General features: G+C 39.8%; 1 protein-coding gene and 1 non-coding gene across 2 annotated transcripts in view; both read left to right on the forward strand.

Moving 5' to 3' along the window:
* Nucleotides 1-27,408, forward strand: part of asic4a (acid-sensing (proton-gated) ion channel family member 4a) — a 164,005-nt gene that overhangs the window by 68,593 nt on the left and 68,004 nt on the right. The gene's annotated exons all lie outside the window — the stretch shown is intronic.
* LOC140561520 (U1 spliceosomal RNA) lies at nucleotides 19,831-19,989 on the forward strand. Its single transcript, XR_011980075.1, has one exon. It is a non-coding gene; the product is annotated as a U1 spliceosomal RNA (small nuclear RNA).

The raw sequence follows: 27,408 nt of genomic DNA on the forward strand, positions 1-27,408 counted from the left end.
TTTATGATATCACAATTTTTGAGGTTCGTAGTCAGGTCGGAATAGACAATAAGCATTAAAACAATTCAATTCAAAACGAATGAGTAAAGTCAACCATCCAATCTGTTAGATAATCATAATAAAAATGAACAAGAATCAGCAATAATACATGAGATGGATTTCGAGCCGAGTAGATCAACACATCACTGCCAGTATCTCTCAGTCCAGCACAACCTCAAGTGCGTTACTGGGACCACGCTCATGGCGGGCTGAGGCAAGGGAGGGGAAATTGGGAAACTTGGGCCAGACCCAGACCTCGTACTTGCTGAGCAAAGAGCAAGAATCAAGACCTTCTCTCTAACCTTTTATTTTATAGCTTCATTTTATTAAAGAGGCCTGAAGAACCTTTAAATTGAGAACCTGAATCACCTCCATCAATTAAAGGTTCTTTACAGTCTTGCATCACTGTATAGCACATTAGCCTGTTTTTGGGGTTTGTATCCAAAAAGGTGGGATTGGAGGAAAATCTTTGGCAAACATGAAAGTTTTTTATTTTTATTTTTGACCCCTTTTTTGGTTCTACACAGAAGCAATTTTATATTTTTATGATTATTATTTTTTGTTATACAGATATTTGCTTCAAGAGGAGCCAGTATCTACTAAATGTGCTTAATCCATTATGATATTTATTGTAAAAATAACTTAATAATTATTAATCAATTATTAATAATTTAATTTAATAATTAATAATATAATTAATCATTCATTCTTTAGTAATTTTTTAGGAGATATTCTTTTATTTATGGGAATTTAATTTGACTAGTTTCAAGACAACAAATATTGCTTAAACTGAATACTGCTGGCAATGAAATAAGCTATCTTTACCATTATATATTTCAAATATTAAATTTCAATTAAATAACTGAATGTTGGTTTAGTCAAAATTAGAAAGGTTAAACATACACTATATGGCCACAATTATTGGGACACCTGTTAATTCATTTTTATTGCCAAAATGATCAAGAGCTTTAAAAAGGCAATTTGCTGTCTGTAGTGTCCAGGGATGGCTTGCTTTTTACTAGATTTTGGAAAAGAATTGCTGTGAGGATTTGATTGCATTCAGCAACAAGAGCGTTAGTAAGCTCAAGATGATGGATGATCACCACCCCAGCTCATCCCTTTAAGAAGTACTGGATGGAGCTCCACCATCCATCATTCCAGAGAACACAGTTCTTCCACTGCTCCACAGCTCAATGCTGGGGGTCTTTATACCCCTCTACTAACCCACGCCTGGCATTAGGCAGCATGATGCCAATAGGGTCATGATGTTTATCTGCTCAGGATAGTCCTATTCTATTGGCAATACTTCTCTACAGGGACTAGACAAACTGTTTGTGTGCACTTGCACATCCGTGTGTGTCAACTTAAAGTAGCTGAATGCATTCATTGGAAGGGGTGTCCACAAATATTTGGACAGATAGTGTGTATATGTCTTTTTATGCCACCTCAGTCTTTCTCCAAAAGCAATCTGCTGGGAGGAAGGAAGACTCCACCTAACAGCTACAGTCTCGCGCTGTATTGTCAGGCTGTGAGTTATGCATTGGTCAGATTTACGCCAGTTTTCCTGGACTCCAGACGACTCTAGATCATCGTGTGTGTCATGGAGCGGCAGATTAGAAACGTCATTTCCCCCACATCTCCTTCTGTTTTGGATATATAGCCCATGCGTGAGCAACGGACGGACGCATGGACTGGACTGGAGAGCGCTGCAGGAGCGCAGCAGGCGAGGGGAATATAAAGCAAGCCTGTTTTGGCCGCCTTTGGCAGGGTAATAAACCGAGCCCCCTTCCTCCACAGGCACCTCCGCCTCACTCTCATTTAGCCACACCGAAGTGTGATTCGAAAAACACGTGGTCGTATCAGCTGCACGCCGCCGCTCCTCTGTAAGGCGTAATGTGTGTCATGATGATGAAGGTGTGGATGTTAGCGCCAGATTAGCACGGCCTGTTCGTTTCCTCGTTTCCCACTATTGAGCGGCCATGGACAGGCCTGATGGATGCTGTAGGTAGAAGCGTACATCTCTGACATCTCGAAGATTCGATCTGACTACGCTTCTTTAGAAAATGATTCAGTGCGACATAAATTTACAAATTTCTCCACAACTCTATTTAATTCATCCAGCTACACCGAAAGAGCTGAATATGCAAATCGGAGGAACTATTTACACTGTAGAGAACTGCAGGGACGCCCTGGACCAGCTGTGAGCCCAGTGTGCATTACCATCAATGATGAGCTGGAGCTTGAGGGGATGTGAAGCAGTGAAACCTGGTGGCAAAGCTAATCGTCCAACATTAGTCCCTAAACCTCACTGCCACTCTCTATTCAGACTGAATGCAATCAAATCTTCCTCTTAGCAATGTTCCAACATCTAGTGTAGGGCCTTCCCAGAAGAGCTGAGGCTGTTACTGCAGATAAGGGGGACAAACTCCCTGCTAATACTCTTGATTTCAGAAGAAATGCCAGATGAGCTTTAGCAGATCTTCCTCATGTTCTTAAGAAGTTTCCCCTTTTGAGTTTGGTTTTTCTTAGTGGTTCTCCGTCATGCTCTTGAGTAGGTTCTACTTTTGAGTCTTAGTTCTTCTCAGTGGTTCTTCCAAATGCTCTTGAGGAACTTTTTCTTTTCGAGTCTTGGTTCCGCTAAGTAATTGTTTCTAAGGTTCTGAGGGTCTTTCTAATTTTGAGGCTTGGTCCTCTCAAGTTCTCCCTCATGCTCTTTAGGAGCTCCCTCTTTTTCTAAAGAAGTTTCTCCTTTTGAGTCAGTGGTTCTTCCAAATGCTCTTAAGGAACTTTTCCTTTTTGAGTCTTGGTTCTTCTCAGTGGTTCTTCCTCATGCTCTTAAGGAGGTTTTCATTTTGAGGCTTGGTTCTTCTCATAGTTCTCCCTCCTGTGCATAAGGGACTTCTACTTTTTGAGTCTTGGTTCCTCTGAGTAATTGTTTCTCAGGTTCTAAGGGTCTTTCTAATTTTGAGGCTTGGTCTTTTCGGGTTCTCCTTTATGCTCTTTAGGAGCTTCTTCCATGAGTTGTGTTCCTCTCAATAGTTCTTCTTCTTTTAGAGGTTTCTCCTTTTGAGTCTTGGTTCTTCCCAGTGGTTCTCCCTCATGCTCTTAAGGAGGTTCTCATTTTGAGGCTTGGTTCTTCTCATAGTTCTCCCTCATGCTCTTTAGGAGCTTCTTCCATGAGTTCTGTTCCTCTCGATAGTTCTCCATCTTTTCCTAAAGAAGTTTCTCCTTTTGAGTCTATGTTCTTCTCAGTGGTTCTCCCTCCCTCTTAAGGTCTTTATTCTTTTGAGTCTTGCATCCTCTCAGTAGTTCATGCAATCAAGGAAGTTCACCTTTTGATTCTTGGATCTTCTCAGGTTCTCCCTCATGCTCTTAAGAAGGTTCTTCTTTTGAGTCTTGGTTCTTCTCATAGTTCTCCCTCATGCCCTTAAGGAGGTTCTCCTTTTGAGTCTCGGTTCCTCTGTGTAATTGTTCCACAGTGTTCTGAGTCTTTCTTATTTTAAGGCTTGGCCTCACTAAGTGGTTCTCTGTTATGCTCATAAGACATTTCCTCTTTTAGGTTTGGGTTCTTCCTCATGTTTTTAAGAAAGTTTTTCCTTTTGAGCACCTACAGAATAACTGCTGCTGAAAGAGCTACATAATTAAACACAGCTTTTACCGAAGATTCTTCAGCCTCTGGATCAACAGTGATTTCCACAGTCAGAGTCAGAGCATTAAGATGTGTGATGGCTGCTGGTGGTACGAAGCTTTTGAAAAGGTCCTGGACTGTGTTTCTGTTAGGATGGCAGGGTCCCTTTTTGCAGCGTCGCTAAGCGACATATCTTCCAAACAGACACCAGTGAGGACCTGTGATGAGTGCTGGTAGTTTAGAAAAATGAGTCAAGCTTAATGCATATCCAAATGGGATCACTCTCCTCCTGCTGGGTTTGGGGGTTAGATGTGAGATAGGTGAGAGTTTACTACACTGACTTTAAATTTAGGCAGTTTGCACCTCTTACCCAAAATGTAATCAATCAACCGAGACATGCCTGTAGTCAAGTCAAGTCAAGTCAGATTTATTTGTATAGCGCTTTTTACAACTGTCGTCGGCACAAAGCAGCTTTACAAAATTAGTACTTAATAAAGGACAGAGACAGAGAAGAAAGAAGAAATAACTTGAAGGACCCCCGTGAGCAAGCCAACGGCGACAGTGGCAAGGAAAAACTCCCTCAAAGCTGGAGGAAGAAACCTTGGGAGGAACCAAGACTCACAAGGGGGACCCGACCTCCTCTGGTCAGAACTATTTAAATATTAATGATAAAAAATACTAAACCAGATACAACAGATAGTTAATAGTGGTGATAATAGTGGCAGACAGCCATGAGTCCATCTAGGTTTCAACACGGCCACCAAACAGGCAGCAGCGGCAGGCGGGTGAGCCATGGGTGGTGAAGGGTTGGGGGGGACCCGCTGGCCGGACTGGTAGGTGGCAGCTGGTTAGACGCAGGTAGAGGGGACCTCAGCAGTCAGTCTTCCAGCAGGTCGGACTGGGTGGCCATTTACTCGGAGAAGGTAAAAAGAGAAAGAGAAAGTTAGTTCTGAGAGGAATTTTATGGAGGGCAGAGAATGTTGAGCATCAGCATCATAATATGTCTGACGACTCCGGCAGGTCTGATTATCACAGCATAATTAAAAGGAGAGAGCCAGAAGGTAACACAGACACGGGCGTACCCTGAGAACACCAGCATCTATCTGCTCCGCCGTCAACAAACCTGAGTGATGGTGTGTAAGCAGCGAGACGACAGCTCCAGCATCTCAGTGTACTACTTCCCTGGGTCCGCGAACCCCTGGACCTTCAACCTTTATCTAAGAAACATTAATTACCAAAAGCTAAACTAAGCATATAAGTTTTCAGCTTAGATTTAAAGATTGAGACGATGTCTGAGTCCCGAACATTATCTGGAAGGTTATTCGAGAGTTGGGGGGCTTTATAAGAAAAGGCTCTTCCCCCTGCTGAGGTTGTAATCTAAAGTTTGTCACATTTAATTTGACACTGGAGCTACAAGGCTAATGCAACTAGCAAGCAATGAAAACGTATACCCCACCAATTAGCATGGTGCTAACTACACATCTAAATCATCACACGCACTCCTCAAACTGAACCGGTCATCTCTAATAGACAGCTTGCTGATGTGTTTTCTGAAGCTGTATGATTCTCTGTTATCTACAGTCTAAGACAAAGGTGCTGCATTGTGGAGCCTGTTGATCATAGTGTTTGGATGAATGGACCAATAGAAATGCTCCAAAATGACTTATACACTAACTAATAAAATCTTTTTACATTGACTTCCATTGAAAGTTAAGAATGTTGTTCCCTTTTTCTTTCTTTCTTTGACCATTTTTACAGTATCATGAAAGTTTGCGGACATCTGGTCAAACCTGGTTGTTGATATTTTGTGTGTAAAAGAGCAAACAAATCTAGATAGAATCATTTGTGTACAACAAAATGTATGTAATATACAATTACTTTTGAACAAGACACACACACACACACACACACACATATATATATATATATAGAAGGAGAGAGAGACAGGGAGAGAGAGAGATAGGTAAATAGACAGACAGAAAGATAATTCAGCTTTTTTGTTTCTGGTTAATTTATCAACCAATCTTAAGCACACCAGGCTAACTATACTTACAACTAATGAAAAAAGTAGTAAAAGTAAAACTAAAAATAAGTCAAAGTCAATATAGCAAATTACATGCATGTTACATGTAAATGTGTGGCAATATTTGAACAGATCCCATACAGGATACATTTTAGACACAATTCCTATTTATTTGTGTTGTATTTAAAGTGTCATTCTTTTTCCACATGACACGTTTGTTTATTTATTATTATTTTTATTTTATTTTATTCAATTATTTAGCAATATGTTACATTTAGTAAACAAACAGTAACAATGTAGAAGATAATATAAACTGATTATACATTAGAAAATTTAGAAACTTGAACAGGGGTGGCAAAACATTTGCATATTACGGTGTATAGTGTTTTATTATTATTATTATTATTATTATTATTATTATATTGCCTGATAATTCTGTATTGTGTCTGGAAAGAAAATAACCAACCAGTGGAATAAGACACCATACATAATCACTAAAACGAAAAGTAAAAGTAATATAAAATAATTAAATGAGTTAAAGATTCTTCTAATATTCGTACAACAGTTTTATAAAGAAAGAAATGCATCAAATAATTCAGCCATACTGACCAGCTTTACAGAATTACCTTTACAATGAAGGTGCTGTTATTAGAGTGGGGGGCTGAGCTGTGGAGTGATGATGATGATGATGATGATGTTTGGGTGTAAAACTAAACCCAGCACTCTCACTCTTTAATCCAGGACACTCCACTAACAGCCAACGGCAACAGAAACTTCTTCTGACTCAACCCCTCCTCTGGTCTCCTGTGTACGCAGTGAGCTGAGGTCTGATTTGCACTTCTACATGTTGTCATCATCCTCTAGAGAGAGGGGGTCTCAGAGGGGGGTGGGAGGATGTCTTCGCACTGGGGCTTTTAGAGGAGATGCTGTTGTTAACCTTCAAGCTTGCGGCATCACAAGAGCTCCGTCACAAGAGCTCAGTCAGAAGAGCTCCATTGTTCTGAGTTCTCAGGAATCCAGCCCACATCCTCTCAGCCCATAAAGCGTTCACACCCGCGTCCATACTGGTCAGTGAGGGGAGTAATTGGACAGAACCGCCGGCAGGCTGATCAGATCATTACGAACTGGTAAACTGGGGATGGAAGTTCCTGAGCTACACAGCAGCAGGAATAATGTAATACACTGACCTTTTCTCTGCCCCCTTTTTAAAGCCAGACTCGCCTGACAAGCACTAATTAACATTTGCCTTCAGTGGCCGTGTCGCACTCATCTGAGAAAGAGAGAGAGAGAGAGAGAGAGAGAGCAGAATACAACTGCAATGTCTCTTACTCATTTATTCTATTCTGTTTTATTTCCAGTCTTTCTGATCCTCGTTAAACCTCTCTCTTTATTTCCCTTTTTATTTTCTCTCACTTTGTTTTATTTTTTCTTTCCTTTTTTATTCTTTGTGTTTTTTCTTGTTTCATCTTTTGATCTTTCTTTGTTTTCATCCTTTCCTTTTTTTTTACTTTCTTTTATATTTTTTAATTTTTTGTTTTTGTGTTTTTCTCTCTTTTTCCCTTTCTTGATTTTTCTTGTTTGTTTTTTTTTTCTTTCTTTCTTTCATTCTTAGGTACTTTCTTTTTTTCCTTTCATCTTATTTTTCTTTTTATCTTTGTTCCATTTTATGTTTCTTTATTTTTTTCTTTCCTTCTATGTTTCCCGCTCTCTCTCTCTCTCTCTGCTCACCTGGCAGTGAATATTTTGTGGAGCCTGTTGATCATTCTGTTGGGTTGTTGGGATAAATGGACCAATAGAAATGCTCCAAAATGGCTTGGTATACAATATTTTTACACTGACTTCCATTGAAAGTTAAGATTTGGAGATCTGAGGTTTCGCCATGATGGTGATGATATGGTTTTACTCTTTTTTAGAGTCTCATACAAGTTTGGAGACATCTGGTCAAACCGGTCAGCAATTTCTGTGTGTGAATAAGTGAAAACATCTTTTTTATCTTTATACCTCAATAAATAAAAGCAACAAAATGAATTGAATGTGCCACTACTCACACAACACGTTCAGTATTTTTTTGCAATAGTTAAAATCCATAAATACACATAAAAAAGTAATTCTGCATCTTATTTTTCAATGTTATGATTCTTTCTGTTTTAATCTTATTATTTTATGTTTCTTTCTCTTTTTTTTCTTTTCCTTTCTTTCTTTCTTTCTTTCTTTACTTTTACTTTTATTCTTGTTTATTCTTATTTTTATTACTTTAATTATTTTCTTTCTTTTATTGTTTTTTTCTTTTTTCTTTGACCATATTTTCCTTTTTTTTCTTTCTTCTTTTTAATTCTTAGGTACTTTCTTTTTTTTCCCTTTCATCTTATTTTAGTCTTTTTAGTCTTTTTATATTTAGTGAAATCCCTGCTGTTTTATTTTATTTCTCATTTATATTATTTTACACTTAACCCCTCCAAACACACAGCACTCGCTCTCTCTCTCTCTCTCTCTCTCTCTCTCTCTCTCTCTCTGTCTCTCTCTGTCTCTCTCTCTCTCTCTCTCTCTCTCTCTCTCTCTCTCTCTGTCTCTCCCTTTCTCTTTTTCTCTGTCTCTCTCTCTCTCTCTCTCTCTCTCTCTGTCTCTCTCTCTCTTTCTCTCTCTCTCTCTCTCTCTCTCTCTCTCTCTGTCTTGGTATCTCTCTCTCTCTCTCTCTCTCTCTTTCTCTCTGTCTCTCTCTGTCTCGGTATCTCTCTCTCTCTCTGAGGCAGATGCTGATAAGCTCGGTGTTATCTCTCTCTGTGAGGAATTAGCTGATCTATCACTGTCATTTAAAGCTCCACAGCTGTGTGAGTTAAACTCTATGCAGAGCTGAACTCAGTGTATTTCTACAGAAGTGAGTGTTCAGGGTGTGTAGGGAGCTGAGCGTCTGTACAGTCAGTATGATGATGATGATGATGCCACAGAAACCTGCTTTCAACATGCAAGTGTTTCTGAAGCTCGGCCGGCCATCTCTCACACAGACGTGATCAATAGCAGTTTATCAGCAGCAGCAGGGGGCTCATCTTCATCATCTGCTCAATGATCCTCTTCCTCTGCACGGCACAGAGTGACATGACAGAAACCCGAATCCTGACAGCTCACAGTCACCAGAACCCCCCAACATTTTACACGAATCATCTCAGACTGGATTATTGTATTATTATCTAGATATTTTATATCATACTGGATATTAATATTATTAGAGCTTCATACTGGATTTTAATGTTATTAGAGCTTCATACTGAATATTAATGTTATTAGAGCTTCATACTGGATATTAATGTTATTAGAACTTTATACTGGATATTCATGTTATTAGAGCTTCATTCTGGATATTAATGTTATTAGAGCTTCATACTGGATATTAATGTTATTAGAACTTCATTCTGGATATTAATGTTATTAGAACTTCATTCTGGATATTAATGTTATTAGAGCTTCATTCTGGATATTAATGTTATTAGAGTTTCATTCTGGATATTAATGTTATTAGAACTTTGTAAGGGTTACGAAGCTGAGTTTGGTTTGGTGACAGTAAGGTGGGAAGAATCCTGCTGACAAAAGCAGGGGATGGTGTCGGAGGGAACGCTCTGTCAGGCGAGTCCATGGCTAACTTTCATTTGATCTCAGACACTTTGTTGCATCATCACTCTCTCACCTGGAGAACCTAGAGCTCCAGCCTTTGTTCGGGATGAAGGGGTTGTCAAGCAGCTGCTGTGCTGTTACTAAAACAGTGTGCGATTTATGACTCAGCACATATTAATTCTGCTTGCATTTGGGAACTTCTGATGGTTTCCCTTGAGTTCTCCTTCTCTGGACTTCTTTAGTCCTCATCTTCACCGCTCCGGATCAGATAATCAGATTAGTCGTAAAGCTGGTGGAGTCTCTGCACTGCTGTAGATTAAAGCAGGCGGTTACTGAAGTGATCTGATCTGTATCTGCAGAACTCCGAGGAATGCTTTGCTGCGGTTGCCTTTGGTTTCTGTTTCAGCCGACTTTGCTTTTAATCCTCTATCCAGACGTGTCATTAAATGCACCTCACAGATCTGTACATACATCACAATATGTTCATTTTGCTGTTTTTATATTGTTTTTATTATTGTTTTTTTCTTCATTTAAAAATATAAGTAAAGTACACTCTTAAAAATGATTTATTTCTGATGAATTATAGATTCTATATACAGTAGATATAGATACATACTAGCTACACACTATTTTTGGTTTCCTATAGGAAAGAAGAACCAAGAAGAGATGTGAGGGTAAAGACGTTTAAATGAATAAATAACCATTTTGCTTTTGTGGGTTTGTAACCTCTTCATTTTTAGCTGAGTAAGAATGAAAGTTACCCCTATCAAACCAAACGCATGGTGTTTTCACTCATTCAGAGTGTTGGTCTTTGTCCAGCTTTAACTAAACTCTGGCCCCCAGACTACTGTGGGAGTTGTATGTCCATATTGGTCAGTAATAAGGATCAGAGTATTGAGTTGAACTTTCTGTGAGTTTCTGTTTTTTAATCACAGGTACAAATTTTATCTATGTTTTTTGCAGGTGAACTGAACTCATCTGAACACTCACTGCTGTTTCTACAGTTGAAATGTCAGAAGGATTAGTTCATCCTTTGGTCCTATCACCACGAAAAGTAACTTAAAGTTAAAAAGCCATGTGTGAAAACTCTCAGATCCTGGGTTTTCCAGAAAAAAACAGACATAATTGTCTGAAATAGTAACCAAATCTGGTTGCCAGATATTTTAACCAGATACAATTACTGGAAATTGTAACCAGACACAGTTACTGTGCATTATAATGAGAAAGTTGCTACATTTTTAAATAGATACAAGTGCTGTAATTTTAATTAGATACAGTGAATCGTAAATTGCTGAACATTTTAATTAGAGTTGCCAGAATTCCTTTCCAAATGAATCTTTCTGATATTTGTACATTATGCTTGGCCAATTTAGCATGTGGGCTGTCCCCAGATGCAGTTACTGGATCTTACATAGTTACACAGTTACTGGAACCAGACATAGCTGATGAGAATTTGAATCAGATACAGTGGCCAGATTTTGTTTTACCAGACACAGTGACTGTAAATTCTAACCAGATATTGTTGCTGGGAATTTTAAACTAGATACTGTTGCTAAAAATGTTCGATAGAAACAGTTGATGGGACTTTTAATCAGATACAGTGGCCAGAATTCTGATATTTGTCAAAAAGTTTATTATGCAGGGACATAGCCAGTCTATAATGTGTCTCAAGATACATTTGCCAGATATTTTAATCAGGCATAGTTAATGGGAATTGGAATCAGACACAGTTACTGTGTATTATAATAAGAAAGTTGCTACATTTTTAAAATAGATACAGGTGCTGAAATAATTTTAATTAGAGTTGCCGGAATTCCTTTCCAAATGAATCTTTCTGATATTTGTACATTATTCCTGGCCAATCTAGCATGTGGGCTGTCCCCAGATGCAGTTACTGGATATTTGAACCAGACATAGCTGATGAGAATTTGAATCAGATACAGTGGCCACATTTTTTTTTACCAGACACAGTGACTGTAAATTCTAATCAGATATTGTTGCTGGGAATTTTAAACTAGATACTGTTGCTAAAAATGTTCGTTAGAAACAGTTGATGGGACTTTTAATCAGATACAGTGGGCCAGAGTTCGGATATTTGTTAAAAAGTTTATTTTGCAGGTATGTAGTCAGTCTATAATGTGTCTCCAGATACATTTGCCAGATATTTTAATCAGGCATAGTTGATGGGAATTGTAATCAGACACAGTTGCTGGAAATTGTAACCAGAGTTGCCAGAATTATTTTCCAAATTAATCTTTCTGATATTTCTACAATATGCTGGGACATTCTGCTCATACTATGTGAATACATTATGCTTACATGTGGGCTGTCCCCAGATACAGTTGCTGGATATTTGCACCAGGAATTTTAATCAGATACAGTGGCCAGAATGTTTTTTTTTTTATTATTATTATTTTTTTTTACCAGACACAGTGACTGTAAACTCTAACCAGATATTGTTGCTGGGAATTTTAAACTGGATACTGTTGCTAAAAATGTTCATTAGAAACAGCTGATGGGACTTTTAATCAGATACAGAGCCGGGATTCTGATATTTGTCAAAAAGTGTATTATGCAGGGACATAGCCAGTCTATCATGTGTCTCTAGATACGCTGGCTAGACATTTTAATCAGATATAGTTGATGGAAATTGTAACCAGAGTTGCCAGAATTCTTTCCTAAAGTTATCTTTCTAAATCCTTTGGCGAAAAACTTTTTTTGCTGGAACACAGCCAGTCCATTCTGTGGGCTGCCCACATGCCAGTGTCAGAAACATCAGTCACATATTCAGTTTTTCATTAATACAAATAAATTGCAGTGAAGTTGAAGTCCTAACCTGCCCAGTATCCCTGTTTGGCTGTTTTATCATTATTACATTTATATACTGTATAATATATAATAACATTAGAAGCAATATAACAAGATTCTATCAAACATTGAGTCGCATCTGATGTTTGTAGTTTCTGTCCATAAAGTGTGGGGATGTTCATCAGGTTATATACTGTATGTACCAGTTTATATAGAGTATGTACCATCTTATATACAGTATATTCCACTTTATATACTGTAAATGTCAATGATCATACACTAAGTCTGATAGTATAGAGTATCCATGCTCAAGTGTTTCCTCATTCGAAAAGTGCAGAACAGAAACTTGCCAAAAAATGTGAAATGTTCAGCTCTGTGAGAAACTGCGGAGGCATGAAAAGGTGAGGGGATTTTTCAGATGTTTTGGTAAAATTTATAATGTGTTTATGCTGTATGTCTATTTTTCTTTAGGTGTTAAAATAATTATCCAAACAACCGGGTTTTGTACAGTATGGGCAAATGGAGTGACAAACGGCGCTTACTCAATTATAATGTCTGATTAAAAATGTCCTTTTTCATCTACATACAGCAATTACTCGTAGCAGGAAAGCAGCAGCCGCGCTTTAAGAGCAGACATTCAAAGCGCACTGTATCAGCGTTGGTCTGTTACCATAGATACAGCCTTATCGGGAACACTTTCCTCTCCATTCGTCATCCGTGGCTCCATTTGACGATGCCACATTAATCACAGGCTCTGATGCCTTTTCTGTGCAATTATTAGCATGCCGGCCAATTATGGTAAAGCTCACATTCTGACAACTCCGCTAATGGTGTGGGCAGCGCGGGTCCAGGCTGGTGGCTCTGGCTCTATCTGTCTGCTGAGGGTCATATGGAGTCAAAGCGTGATCTAATCGCCCTCTAATCAGTAGGGATGCACTGAAATTTCAGATGCTGAAAATGATCGAGAATTGTGCTTTCATTCTTCAGAGCTCAGAAATTGTGACCAAAGGAACTCTTATTTTTCAGAGCTTTAACAGGCCTGCAAAGCTTCAACTACAACTGAGATTGTGGGAATCAGAAGATATATTTTTAGTGTATGTCACCAAAGGACTCATCTCATCTATTTAAGTAAACCTGTAGCATTTCTATTGGTGAATTCATTATGAAATATGGTCAGAAATTAAGCACCATCTTCTGTGTACTGTTTATTAACTGATAAATACTCATATATAATCTGTAAACTACATTTGGCATGTCTATATGCCATGTCCATAAGCTGATTAATACTGCATGTTAAGTGACATACACTGTATTTGTACCACCCCATAATATATATAGCATGATATTTACTGTATATAACTCAACATATACATAACTGATAAATACTGTATATAAACTGGCACAGCCAGTATCAGACTTAGTGTATAATCACTAACATTTACAGTATATAAAGTAGAATATACTGTGTATAAGATATATATAAGGCATATACTCTATATAAACTGGTATATACAGTATATAACCTGATACCATATACAAACTGGCATAGTCACTATGACTTTTACCTATTAATATACAGTCATACGTCTTTGCAATGTGTCAAAATTTCATGAGAGAAGGACCAATAGAATTGCTCTAAAATGACATGGAATAATATATTTTTATACTGACTTCCATTGAAAGTTAAAGTTTTTTTTTCTTCTACTCTAAAGTCATTTTGCATGACAGCTATGATATACAGTATACTTTAAATAAACTGATACAAACTGGTATACTGTATGTTAACTGACATGCACTGTATTTGTACTACCCTATATACTATATATAGCACAATATTTACTCTATATAACCCAACATATACTGCATATTAACTGATAATTGCTGTATATAAACTGGCACAGTCAGTATATAAGATAACATATACTCTATATTATCACACTCAGTGTATAATCATTGACATTTACAGTTTATAAACTGGAATATACTGTATATAAGATGGTATATACAAACTGGTGTATATACTGTATATAAAAGGATATACCAGTGATATATACCATATACAAACTGGCATAGTCACTATCTATCAGGAAAAAAAAGCTTTATTCACCTTTGAATATAAATGTATATGTCTATGCATTGTGTCAAAAGTTTGTGGCCAATAGAAACACTCCAAAATGGCATGGAATAAAATCTTTTTATATTGAACTAATATGAACTGGCATACTGTATGTTAACTGACATGCACTGTATTTGTACTACCCCATATAATATACATAGCAAAATATTTACTGTATATAACCCTACATCTTGGGTATAAAATATACAATAAAATATTTTTATGTTGACTTCCATTAAAAGTCAAAGAGTTTTATTTCTGCTCTAAAGTTATTTTGCATGACAATGATGATATACAGTATATAAATAAATGTATATCATCATTGATACTGTATTTAAGTACAGTACTGTATATAATCTATAGACTTCAGACTGTACCATATGCTGAACTGTATCATGTTAGCTTTACACTGTTAAAAGTCAAAGATCCTTGAGGAACTTTTTGGAGGTTCTTCAGTTTGAAACTGTGGAACAACATCTTAAAATGCTTTTATGAACCTTTAAGGAACCTTTTTCTTCTTGAAGGTTCCTCAAAGCATCTTAAGAGGTTCCTCCGTGGTTTCAAATTCAAGAACCTTGAAACGCTCCTCGAGGATCTTTGACTTTTACCAGTCTGTAGTGAATTGCAGCAGAGAGTGGAAACGAAGTCAGTGTGAAGCAGAAATGCAACTGAGGGATTTTTCTTCCAGCCTTTTTCCCTCTGCAGTGTGTGATGTTCTGTATTGCTGGGCTATTTCTGCGTGGGTGGTGTGTTCGTTTTGGCCGACTCTTACCCTTCCCTGCCCCTGCTGATGTGATGTGGTGTGACACACAAGCGAGTGCACATCCCCTGGATTGGAGCTTCGCTCTCATGCTGTTTGGTGTGCAGCTCAACTTCTCCAGCCAGCACTCGGCAGGAGGTTGAACTCACGGCCCACGTATATCAGGGTGACCCCTACGACCTCCCTTCCTTTCTCTCAGTTTCCTGAGTCAGGCGGAGGCTACAGGGTGAGACATGACCTGACCACATGACTTTCAATGAAACCTCGACATGCTGAAGGTTGTGTCTCCTTCACACCCTCGTCATTTGATTTTCTCGTAGCATGTTCTGAGATTTATTTCTTTTTTTTATAGGCTGGTCAACAGTTCAATTAAAACGCATTTCACACCCTTGTTGTCGTGTACAGTCCTGAAGCCGGGCAGGCCGGTAGCAGCGGTGTGTTAAAAGCAAACACTAAACTATCCCTGCAGTGGTTCTGGCCACGAGCCACATGGCGCCTTAATGGAAATCAATGGAACCGCTGGCATTTAAAATGGGGCTTGATGAAATGTGTGAAGTGGCCAAGAAAAAGGAAATGAATTGATCCAGGGAAGAAAGCCCAGTGGCAGCCGAAATCACAAATGTACCCCGTCTGTATGCCTCTCTGTGTGGCCTCCAAATCCCAGAGGACACCCTAGAGGAGCCTCTATGAAGTGGGCGTCCTTCACCCTCAGCTTTTTGACCCTAGCTCTGGATCTTCTGTGCTTGGAGCTGTCGCAGATCTCCCGTTAGAAACAGCTTTTTTCTCACTGATCTAAATCCCAACTCCCAACTCAGAAATCCCAACCTACGGGAGATAGCGGCAAAACTCGCTTCAGATAAAGTGTAACTCTAAAACCGAAACCGGCTGAAAGGAAACAAGCTAATGAGAGGCTCATCGTCCTGGGATGAAATCCAGCACTGCATCTTGGGTAGGCATCAGAAATCCCCAGAGCTGGCAATAGGGGGTTAGAACTTGAGCTACGTGGGCGAGAAATGATCTGAGTTGCTTCCCCTGAGGAACCCATCGAAGCTTTGGGTTCCAGTATAGGAGGGGGGGCAGGAACAAGACTGAAACAGCCAGCATCTATTCATACACAGTTTATTTAGCGCTTAATGAGTGTGAAGACAGTCCTCACTTGGAGCAGCGTTAGCACTTCTGCTTAAAGCCTACTATATACACAGTCACATCCACCATTTACACATTTACTATTTATCTTTGTCCCATAGAGAATTCAGGCCTTTGTCTAAAAGTTTGTACTTACTCCACTGAAAAACAAAACTGTGGAAATGGCAGTTAAGTGCAGATCCATCTATCACTACATAATATCAACCAAATCTGTTGTTCTGATCCAAGTCTGGATTCATTTAGCTACAGTGCTATATAAAAGTTTGAAATTCTGAATTTGTGGACATTTTAAAGACTAAAAGAAATCACATGCTAAACCAAATGCTGATAATTCAGGAAAGGAACCATGAATCAGACAAAACAACAGTGTGAGACACCTTATGGTTGTGGATACATAGAAATTAAGGTAAAAAAATCACAAGTGCTAAATGAATAATGTGTAAAAAGGTTAAATATTTATTGAATATTATGAAATATTTATTTTTATTTTCTTATTTTTGCCTTACCTTAATAAAATTCACAGTTGGAAAATGTAGTTCAAACATTACATCATCCTTATTATTATGTGCTTGACAATATAGCTGTATATTTGTGCACTGTTAATGCTTTTCAGCCAATCAGTGGTATCTATCTTAACGATGGAGGGCAGGGTCTAAATAGCCCATATTTCTGACTGAAATTATTCTGTTTTAACTATTTCATATATCTGATGTTTGTATTATTTCTAAAATGTAAAAATACTAATAATAAACATTTTGAAAAAGATTTGAAAAAGTAGCTTTAAAATATGGCACTACTTTAAGATTCATTAGGGGTCTGCTGTTTGTTTATTAAGGGTATTAATTAGGTCATACATATCTGACAAACCATTAATAAGCAGTTATAGTACAAATAAATCGATCAACAGTGATCTGTCTTTCTTTAATAATCACTGAACCTGAATCTTCATCTCCCCTGTTGAAGCTCAGATGTTCTCCATCAGTCAGTGTTACCCATCTCAGCTTCAGCAGATCTTTCTCAACAGGTCTCTACTATTGACCCCCAATCAGGATCAGTCTTCACTCACAGATCATCACCTGACCTTCTCATTTCCTCCTGTTCAGTCTGATCTTTCTTCATCTCAGATGCTCTGTGTCTATTTATTAACGAGTTATTAACTCTGATAAACAGCAGAAAGGCTCTTAATGTAAAGTGTGAAGCTCATCAGCGTTAGTTACTGAGCTCCAAACATGAAGATCGGCAACATCTCTCAGAGCTCAGACTGTGAGAGTAGTTTCTTCATATGTTAATGAAGCTGATCAGATGATCATTAGTGATCAATTGAAGCTCATGTTGGGGTTCAGCTGTAGTCTGGTATTAAAAGACCTCTGCTGAAGCTGACAGGTAGAACACTGACTGATGGAGAACCCACAGTAAGACCAGGAACCAGCAGAATCTGAGCTTTAGCAGTAAGGAGGACTGTGAGGCTCAGTTTGTAAAGAGACAGATCGCTGTTGTTTTTTTAATGTATGTGTTAGAACTGATTACTGATGATTTGAATGAATAATTAATGCCATCATTTATACGTTTACTCACTAATACTTGGTTTAAAGCTAGTTTTTGATCTTTGAAACAAACAGAAAGTTCAGACTCAAATCTGTCGATGCAGGAACTGTGATATAATTATATAATTGAATTTAGACAGTGTCATCTGTAGACCTCTAATTATAGATCAATCACCCTCACCCTCGCTGCCGCGCTCCCTCACTGGAGAAGCGCATGTCGGAAAGATCAGGAAGGCCGCATGGATGTGTATGGGGTTTGGCAGAGTGACAGCTGCGGGAGCTATTCCCAGCCATCCTTCAAAGCTTATGGAATAAATGCCCATTAAAATCGCATGATCGCTTAATACATCTACCATTAGCCATCCGAGACGCATTAACACTGCGAAATGTACAGCGCTCGCCCTGAATTCGGAGCAGCCTCGGCCTCGTCTGAAAAGCCGGCGTTTAAAACACAATGGAAGAGGACCGGGGGGATTGTGCTCGGCGCTTGCAGAGTGAGGGAACACAACCCTGCGAAATGTTGTGGGTTATTAAAAAAACATATTCACCTCAGCAGGGCGGGATTATTTATTTATTTTTATTTATTCAATCTCCCACCTTCCTCTGTTTGAGTTCTGTATTCCAAAGTGGTAAACAAACGGCCGCGCCGGCCTCGGCGAATCGATGGAATGTTATCTTTAACATTCATTACCAAAAAAAAGGAAAAAAAAGAGCAGGTGTATGTAGAAATGGATTTTCTGGTAATTGTTTTTGTAGCTTGAGGCCACGGTGCTGGAGTGGCGTAGGTGTCCTTCTTTTATTCCTCTGAATATCAAAGCGAAAGGTTTCTCATTCCGAATGTACACTACACCATTTCTGCTTTCAGCTCCAAAGGCTTCTTGCCGTGCTGCGATTTGACAGTAGAGTGTAGTTATTTACCAGGAAAGAATGCATCTGCCACTCTGTTAGGCTGCCTGCTGTAGCCCGGCGCCTTGCTGTTCAGCTCCCAAACTGAGAGCCTCAGCCAGGCAGATGGAGATCCAACCAATTTTTGACTTTTCACAATCTGTCAGCGTGGACACAAAGCACCTTCAATTCAGGTACACAACCCTGGCGGTGAATTAGACCCTGTTATGAACCTTTCACCACTTGTGCTCTTACGCTGCAGTGCAGACGGCTGGAATGTTTGATGGAGTTATGAAAGAGCTGAGGTTTGGGAGGAGAAACCACCAGTCGCTCTCCTCTACCTAACTCAGTCGTGTCTCCAGAGCCGGATCTACTTAATAAACAAGATAAGCAGCCACTTCTGGAGATATTATAACTCTGTTGACTAGGAAAGAGGGACTGGTTAAGCTATTAAGACTGAAACCCTGATCCCCACCTCATCTGCACACTCATTTCGACTACATCATATTGTGTAGAGCTCAGCGTTCAGCGGAGGGTTTTTCTAAATAGCTTTGTTGTCGTCTCATGGCAGACAATTAGAGGATTGAATCTGCTGTCCACCCCGTCCAATCACAATAAGACTTTTTTTATCTGCACACAAAATAACTGTATCTACTGTCCAGGAAATAATGATTTTTACTAGATTTTGAAGTAACACTGCTGGGAGAATTTGATTGCATTCATTCAACAGCATTGGTAAGGTCAGAACGTTAGATGATCACAACCCAACCTCATCATCCCCAACTCTCCAACTCATCTCATGCAAAAATACTGGATGGAGCTCCACCACCATCCATCATTCCAGAGAACACCGTTCTTCCACTGCTCCACAGCTCCTCAATGCTGGGGGGCTTTATACCCCTCTAGCCCACGCCTGGCATTAGGCAGCATGGTGCCAATAGGGTCATGATGTTAATCTGCTACAGAGAGTCCTATTCTATTGGAAGTACTTCTCCAAAAAGACGAGAAAAGTGTTTTTACATCTATGTCATAAAGCAATGGGAGCAATGCATTCATTAGAAGGGGTGTCCACAAATATTTGGACATACAGTGTATATTGTCATCTTTTAATGGAAGTCAATGTACAAAGATTTAATTCCAGGTCATTTTGGATTTGCATTTTCTATTGGTCAATTGATCATGAAGTGTGAAGTATCGAGAAACACATATGATTGTTCAGTGTATTTGCAGTCAACCTAGAGGGAGACAAGGACTCCATTCCCTGTCTGGGTGACTATGCTGACCTGGCAGGAGCGATACTATGATCACAAAGGTGGTTCGCCCAGGGTGAGGCTCAGCCATTGCACTTGGATTGTGCTGATCCTTGTGAATTCCCCACATGTGGGACTGAGACTGCAGCATTTCTGGTAGTGTGGGTCTGCATTCACACTCTTCTGAGGGGGCAGTGGTGTCTCAACGGTTAGAGCTCCAGGATATTGATGACAGGGTTGTGGGTTCGATACCTGGGCTCGGCAAGCTGCCACTGTTGGGTCCTTGAGCAAGGCCCATCACTCTCAGCTCACAGAGAGGTCACAAAGAGGCCTGGCTCTCACTGTCACAGTATGTATATGTGTGTGTGTGAAGAAACTATTCTCACAGTCTGAGCTCTGAGAGATGTTGCAGATCTTCATGTTTGGAGCTCAGTAACTAACGCTGATGAGCTTCACACTTTACAATAAGAGCCTTTCTGCTGTTTATCAGAGTTAATAACTCGTTAATAAATAGACACAGAGCATCTGAGATGGAGAAAGATCAGACTGAACAGGAGGAAATGAGAAGGTCAGGTGATGATCTGTGAGTAAAGACTGATCCTGATTGGGGGTCAATATTAGAGACCTGTTGAGAAAGATCTGCTGAAGCTGAGATGGGTAACACTGACTGATGGAGAACATCTGAGCTTCAACAGGGGAGATGAAGATTCAGGTTCAGTGATTATTAAAGAAAGACAGATCACTGTTGACTGATTCATGTGTACTATAACTGCTTATTAATGGTTTAGCAGATATTTATGACCTAATTAATGCAATTAACAGCAAACCATTAATGAATATTAAAGAAGTGCCATATTTTAAAGGTATTTATTTAAACCTACATGTTATAAAATGTTTATTATTATTGTTATTATTAGTGGTGTTTTTACTATTTTAGAAATAGTAAAAACATCAAATAGATCAAACAGAATCATTTCAGTCAGAAATATAGGCCTTCAAACAAATAGGACTCTGCCCATCATCGATATGAAACCACTGATTGGCTGAAATGCACGTAAACAACCCTGAACAACCAATAGATGAGCTCCCTCCAGCACCAAGTCGTATTCTGCTGCGTTCCTGTCCGAACAACCCACAGCACACACAAGGACAGCCGTGTCCAAAGCTGATCCCTTTCTGCTCCATTGTTCGTAACTCGTAAATTTCTCGTACATTTTCACCAGGAGCATGATGGGAAATATACTGTCAAAAAGAATGTAGTTACAATCTTGCAAATAGTCACTCTGCAAGATTCTCATTCTTTGGTTGTTAGAGAGTGTCAGGCTTTAGTCTTTTAAAAGTCTTCTAGTGTACGCTTAGCATTAAAGCCCCCAGGAGACCGGAGTCGGCCCTGCATGTCTCTCAGATGTAGCTCCTCTTATCAGAGGGGTGTCTGGCCTTCAAACTCCAAGCAGAAGCCTTCTGAGCTCTAGTCCAAACTTCTCAGAGTTCCCTCACTCTTATAGGCATGGTCAGATTTATTTTTTATTTATTTTATAATCTAGAATAACTTTTATAAATGTATAGTCTGGAATTACAGGATCCATATCATGGAAACCCAGAGTTTCCACACTTCTAGAGTTTCTACATCTTGAAAAGAGGTTCTTCAGCTATATAACTATTGTGGGAATATTTGCTGCTATATAGACCCATTTTAAGATTATTAATATTATCTATTTACCCAGCCAACATGCTCATGAGGGGCTCACCTCGGTGGAACAGGGGCTAGGTGGGTTCCAGGAGGGCATAGGCTCTTAGTGGGCTTGCACATTCTTTGTTTCTGGGATGCAGTTGGGCTTTCCTAATGGGCCCCATTGTAACAGCCCACCATCATGTGCACTTTACAACCCAGATGGGGTTCCCATCACTGACCCTGGTGGGCATTTATATGTGGAACCAACGTGGAACCAGTTGAGCTACCCATACAGGCCCCATTTTAGCATGTTAGCTGAATACCGTCATGGATAAAAACCAGGGAAGAACTTCAAGGTAAAATTGAAGACTTTCAGCATGCAGGCGGTTCTTTGAGTTATTAAGAACCCCTTTTAAAAGTAAGCATTTCAGGAAGGTGTTTAGAACAGAACTCCATTTATCTCCAACCGAATGAGATTTGTTTTATTGCAGACTTTATAACAGTGATTCCAGACCTTTGATTCCTAGTTTTTGTTGGAATTGGATGTCCGCATGGCCGCTGTCATGATAATTGAGGCATAAATGTTTTGTTTATATGTGGAATTGACCGGCTATTCCAGCCAGTAAAGTCCATTTCTAAGCCCTCTCCCCTTTTTAGCTCTGTTTAGCACTATCTGGAGGCATCTGGGGCGACAGTTTGCAAACAGGCCATTAAAAAGAGCGGTTCGATCCGAGGAGGGAACACAGAGCTCATTGTAAGGTCAAGTGGAAGACGGGCAACAAAAGAAAGTCGGTCTAAGTGCTGCGGTCATTGTTCTGGGACTCTGAGCTGATGGCCTGAGCCTTTTCATATGCAGTCAATGTGGCATTTCTTGTTTCTTTGGCGTGCCGTCGCTCTGACCCGATGAGCTACAGCCAGCCCTTGCTCGCTCTCTCTCTCTCTCTCTCCCCTTGTTCCTTCTGCTTTGCCCTGGAGGCGAGCGCTCATATTTCATGTTCAGCTGCTAATCACAGTTGTAGGGTTAATGTCATTGCGGAATATGACTCTCAGATGAAAACAAATGAAACGGCACGCTGTTGTAATTTGGAGCCTGTTTTGCTGCCTCGTAGCTTTTTCTTTCCTCCACCCCCTCCCTCATTTTCCTCCCTCTCTTTCTTTCCTTCTTTCGCCCTGTACACACATTTCGCCTCAATCTTATCTGCTAGACGGATGTGTTGCCTCTTTCCTCTCTGCAGAAGCAGACTGAAGCACGTCCGTTCCTCTTTATGTCTAAGCGGAGAAAGCGATATTGACATTCTCTTGGCTTGCCCCCCGGGTTGCGTTATCACAGCGGCCCGCTGGTGTGCAGTCGGCATTTTGGGGGAAATCTCCCCAACATTCCCGTACGGAAATCTGATACGGCCGTATAGTTACACATATATCATAAAGGATTGGGCATATAGTTCAAAAAATGTATACATACGCTATCCGTCCAAATGTTTGTGGACACTTCTGTGGACGCTTGTGGACACCCATTGCTGACACAGATGTGCAAATGCACACACACATACAAAGCTTGGCTAGTCTCTGTGGAGAAGTACTGCCAATAGAATAGGACTCTCTGGAGCAGATAAGCATGAACCTATTGGCATCAAGCTGCCTAATGCCAGGCGTGGGCTAGTAGAGGGGTATGAAGCCCCCCAGCATTGAGGAGCTGTGGAGCAGTGGAAGAACTGTGTTCTCTGGAATGATGGATGGTAGAGCTCCATCCAGTACATTTGGGATGAGTTTGGGAGTTACAAAAGTATTGACAAAAGTATTGAGACAGCATACTTTTAATAGAAATGATGCTTTTTAAAAGTGTAGATATCAGACGAAGTATAGCGATATTATGTTTTGCAGTACTTTATCAATTCTAGAAACACTCGAAAAATGATTGTTTTTTAATAAATAGTTTACATGTAAAGATTGGTGTCAGACAGTGGTTCACGTTGTGTTGTGTTTAAAGTCCGACCACTAGATAGCAGCTTTGTCCTTAGTCTTCAGATCAGGCTGTTCTGATTGGATAAAAATGTAACTTTTATGCAAATTATTCTGCATTTTTATAGTGCGGCAGTTTTCCTAAAATCTGATAAAAAATCCTTTATATTGTCCTGCTTACAGTCTTACAATATTACAATGAATTGAATCATAACCCCTGTATCGTGAACCATTTCATTTCGCCAGGCTGTTGCCAAAACCCAGCCCTAATTATCAGAATGTGGACCATTCCCAGGCTGGAGCCGGAGCTGCTGGTCGCTCTGTGGGTTTGGGGGCTTTTCTTCACCCCTAGTAAAGCAAACAGGGACAAGGGGTAAAGTATCAGCTGCAGAAGGGTAGCCGACCTGTTCTGGGCCTCAGTTCAGACACTGACGTCAGGAGGGAGAAGTTTTTAGGGGTTTGAATTTATATTCTTATCCTTTACATACGCTTTTAAAAAGTGTCATTTTATGTATTTTTCACTGAGAGTTTTTTTGATAATTCATTCAAAAATTTTGAACATTCATAGATTCTTATATTTTTATCACAAGAGTCAATTTTCAGAAAGTAAATGTACAGGATTGTACGTCGTACGTTCCTCTGATGAGTCAAATTCTATAGTAAGTGTAGTAAGAGGATTTTGAATGTGCAAGCACAGTGCATCCAACAATAAAGACAGCATGCATTAATGTCTTTTAGAGAAGTTATGAAATAACTGAATTTTGGGAGAACTGCTCCTCCTTCTCAGTCTAACTCTGTGTTGAACAAACATTTCAACCACTTCCACCCTTTACTAGAGACATTATATCCTATGTACAGCAGGGATGCTACACAAAGCCATTATTTATATCTATATTACTGTATCTATGTATATATATTGAAATCTGAAGTGGGAATGGCCTTAATCTGAAGTTGTTCGAGGAACAGTTGATAATTCCTGTATGATTTAACAGCAATAAAACACAAAAAAACATGTTAATCTAAATTTTGAAGGTATTTATTTAAGTATTTATTGGAGCCCCCAGTAGAGATCTGCTGCTCTGAGGGCAGCTGGTGATCTGCATGGGCTACGTGGAGCAGGGGGCTCTGCTGGGCAGTGACACGGGGAGGTTTTAGACAGTAAGTGTTGAACTGAAATGATCTCTCAGTCAGTAAATATGTGGATTATGGCAAATATGTGTGTATTGGGATCATTTTGGGAATCTGTTTGTATAGAAATATGGGTTTATGGTAGAGCTCAGTGAGCTGGAGCGAAACACTGCGTCCAAATACTTTACTGAAATAGCGTTTTATAGATTCTGCTGATCTGGTACTTATGTGTCAGCTCTGCCAGTATATTTACTGAGCCCATGAGATCCAGATCAGCAGAGTCAAGGAGAGCAGACAGGAGAGAAAGGGTCAGTAAAGTATTCGGACGCAGACAAGTGATGGTGAAGCTTACTGTGGATCTGGAGGTCGTGTCTGAAGTGGAGTGGAGTTTAAAACATTAACCATCAAAACAGTGAAATAGGAGCTATGCAGTAAATAGAGCGCCCCCCTAGTGGTGTCTGAATTTGTATATGTTTAGAGCGAATTATCAGCTCATTCTGAATAATAATTAAAAACAGCAATTTTGGCTCTTTTAAATAGTTAATGCTGAGAGTATGTAGCTGAAGGGCTTTTGGCCATGGGTGAATCCATCCTGGTTGCAGACTCTTTGCAGGTTACTGGTCTTTGGTGCCAAGTATGAAGACGCCCTTCCTCACCACCAGGAAAGCGAACATGCCGAGGGCAAGAGCAGCTCCAGCAGGGTGGCCGTCCAGAGCTGGACCTGAGTCTGGCTGACAGGATGGACAGGAGGGTGTGTGAGCTGAGTCGGGAAGGTGTGTGTTGGCAGCAGGAGCATTGGGAGATAAGGGCTCCCCATACCTCGCCAGATTAAACAGCGAGGATTAACCTCTCTTTCCTGCTCCACAGCTTATCATCCGCCCCCCTCCACAACACCACCGCCACCACCAACACTCGCCACCCTGCATTTGTACAGATGTCACGATGGGCGAAATTGCTTTTTTAGCCCACATTTTTCTTCTTCCCTTTCTCGCCGCTCCCTCCGACCCCAAAATGCAAAAATGTAGTTGATTTTTTTTTTCTTTCGTTTTTTGAGTGACAGAAAAAAGGGGACGCTTTTGTGATTTGCTTGAAAGAAAATCACAAGGAGGTTTTGTAAAGTGAACAATCAGGTTTAACTTCAGCGGTAGAATGGGTCTGGCTTCTGCAGTCATCAGATGGGTCTAAGAGATGACAGAGTGTTCGTAAAAATGACAATTGAGAGATCTCTATCTGTGTTGACTCCTCAATATCCCCCCACCACACCTGCCTGCACCCCCCCCCCCCTCCCCTCAACACCTCAACACTTTACAATTTAATAACTTTCCGGATTCACCGGCACATTTGAGTTATTCCTGTTCAAAGAAATAAGTCCGCCGACAGCGCCGATAAATTGAGGATGCTTAATGCCGTCCTGAGCTGCAGCACCCTGAGGCCTCGCTGCTGAAATGATTTGTTGGTATTTATTTATTTATTTATTTACTTACTTATTTAATGTCTTCAGGCTCACCATTGGAACCAGCAGTCTGACTTTTTTTTCTTATGGTTTCTATGCAAAGATCCAAAGATCACGATCTAAATCAAATCCGGTCATAATAATTATTATTAATTATTTATTTGTATTTATTTATTTATTTTATTCTTATTTGTCTGTATTACATAGTATTATTTGTTTGTTATCATGACCTCATTATTATATAAATATCTAGTCATTTATGACCTCCCACTCTACGCTGACCGCAGCTACCAAAAGAAATTTGTATTACCAGTAATTAAGATTAATTGGTCCTCTAAAAGGGGGGATGAGGGGGGTGGTGGAAGGCAAAAAAAAAACACCCAAAACAATCAAAATTATGTAGAATTTTAACCTTAAAACAGCAACTTCAAAATCATGTAACAGAGAGAACTGAGCCTCTGTCGTTGCTGCTTAGTGTAAAATCCTGTAGTGTTACTCTACCGCCTCAGCCCACATGCTGCTCTACCTTCAGATCAAGCTTCTGGAGCTTGCCCAGAAAGGCACGTGTAAAGCATGTCCTTGAGGAGTGGTGTGAATCTGCTTCCTGACTGTAGGGGGAGCCCAGGAGCAAGAAATACCCATTCTTGCACAACGCTGCTTTAACTTAAGCATGGGATCGGTCTGAAACTTACTGAATGCTACATATTTGAGGGCAGGGAGCTACTGAGTCATGTCCGAATCGAATTTTCGGATAAAATGCTGCCTACTTAGGTTACCTTCATCTTTCAGATTTGTGAAGGCTGCGTAGATGTGTCCTTCGCTGCCTTACATTTCCGATGACCTTGTGGGTTAGCACAAGCAAATTAGCTAGCAAATGTAAGCTATTTATGATTATTTTACCTTAATATTTAACTTCCAAAAAAATGGCCTAATAGTCCTATTTCGGCTTCTTTTGTCTAACGGTTGTAATTAGTTACGCCACCTGCTGGGAGTAGTTCTTCAGGCAACGTCCGGACATATTGCTGCCTTCGAAGTGTGCACTTTGTAATGTGACTTTTATTACAATACTTATAATACAAGGCTTATGAGACAGCATAGGCAGCAAGGCATCAAGGCAGCTGCCTTGTGTTTCAGACACAGCCATGGTTACATTGGAGCTTCTGTATATATGAGCACTATTATGTGTTTAGGCTTTTATAATGAATATTCCCTAACTAAAAAAGGGTCATTTTAACCCCTCAAACAGTCCATGACCCGCTGGTGGGCTGGAAGTGATATTGCAAACTCTATTACCAGAGAAAAGCCACACCAGTCTGTGTATATACTGAGTAATACACCTCGGTGTGTAATAAGCCTTGGAGTGTTAAGGGGTTAAACTCCTAGGGGGCACT

The sequence above is a fragment of the Salminus brasiliensis genome, chromosome 8, assembly GCF_030463535.1.
Source record: "Salminus brasiliensis chromosome 8, fSalBra1.hap2, whole genome shotgun sequence".
In the NCBI taxonomy this organism is placed as follows: Eukaryota; Metazoa; Chordata; class Actinopteri; order Characiformes; family Bryconidae; genus Salminus; species Salminus brasiliensis.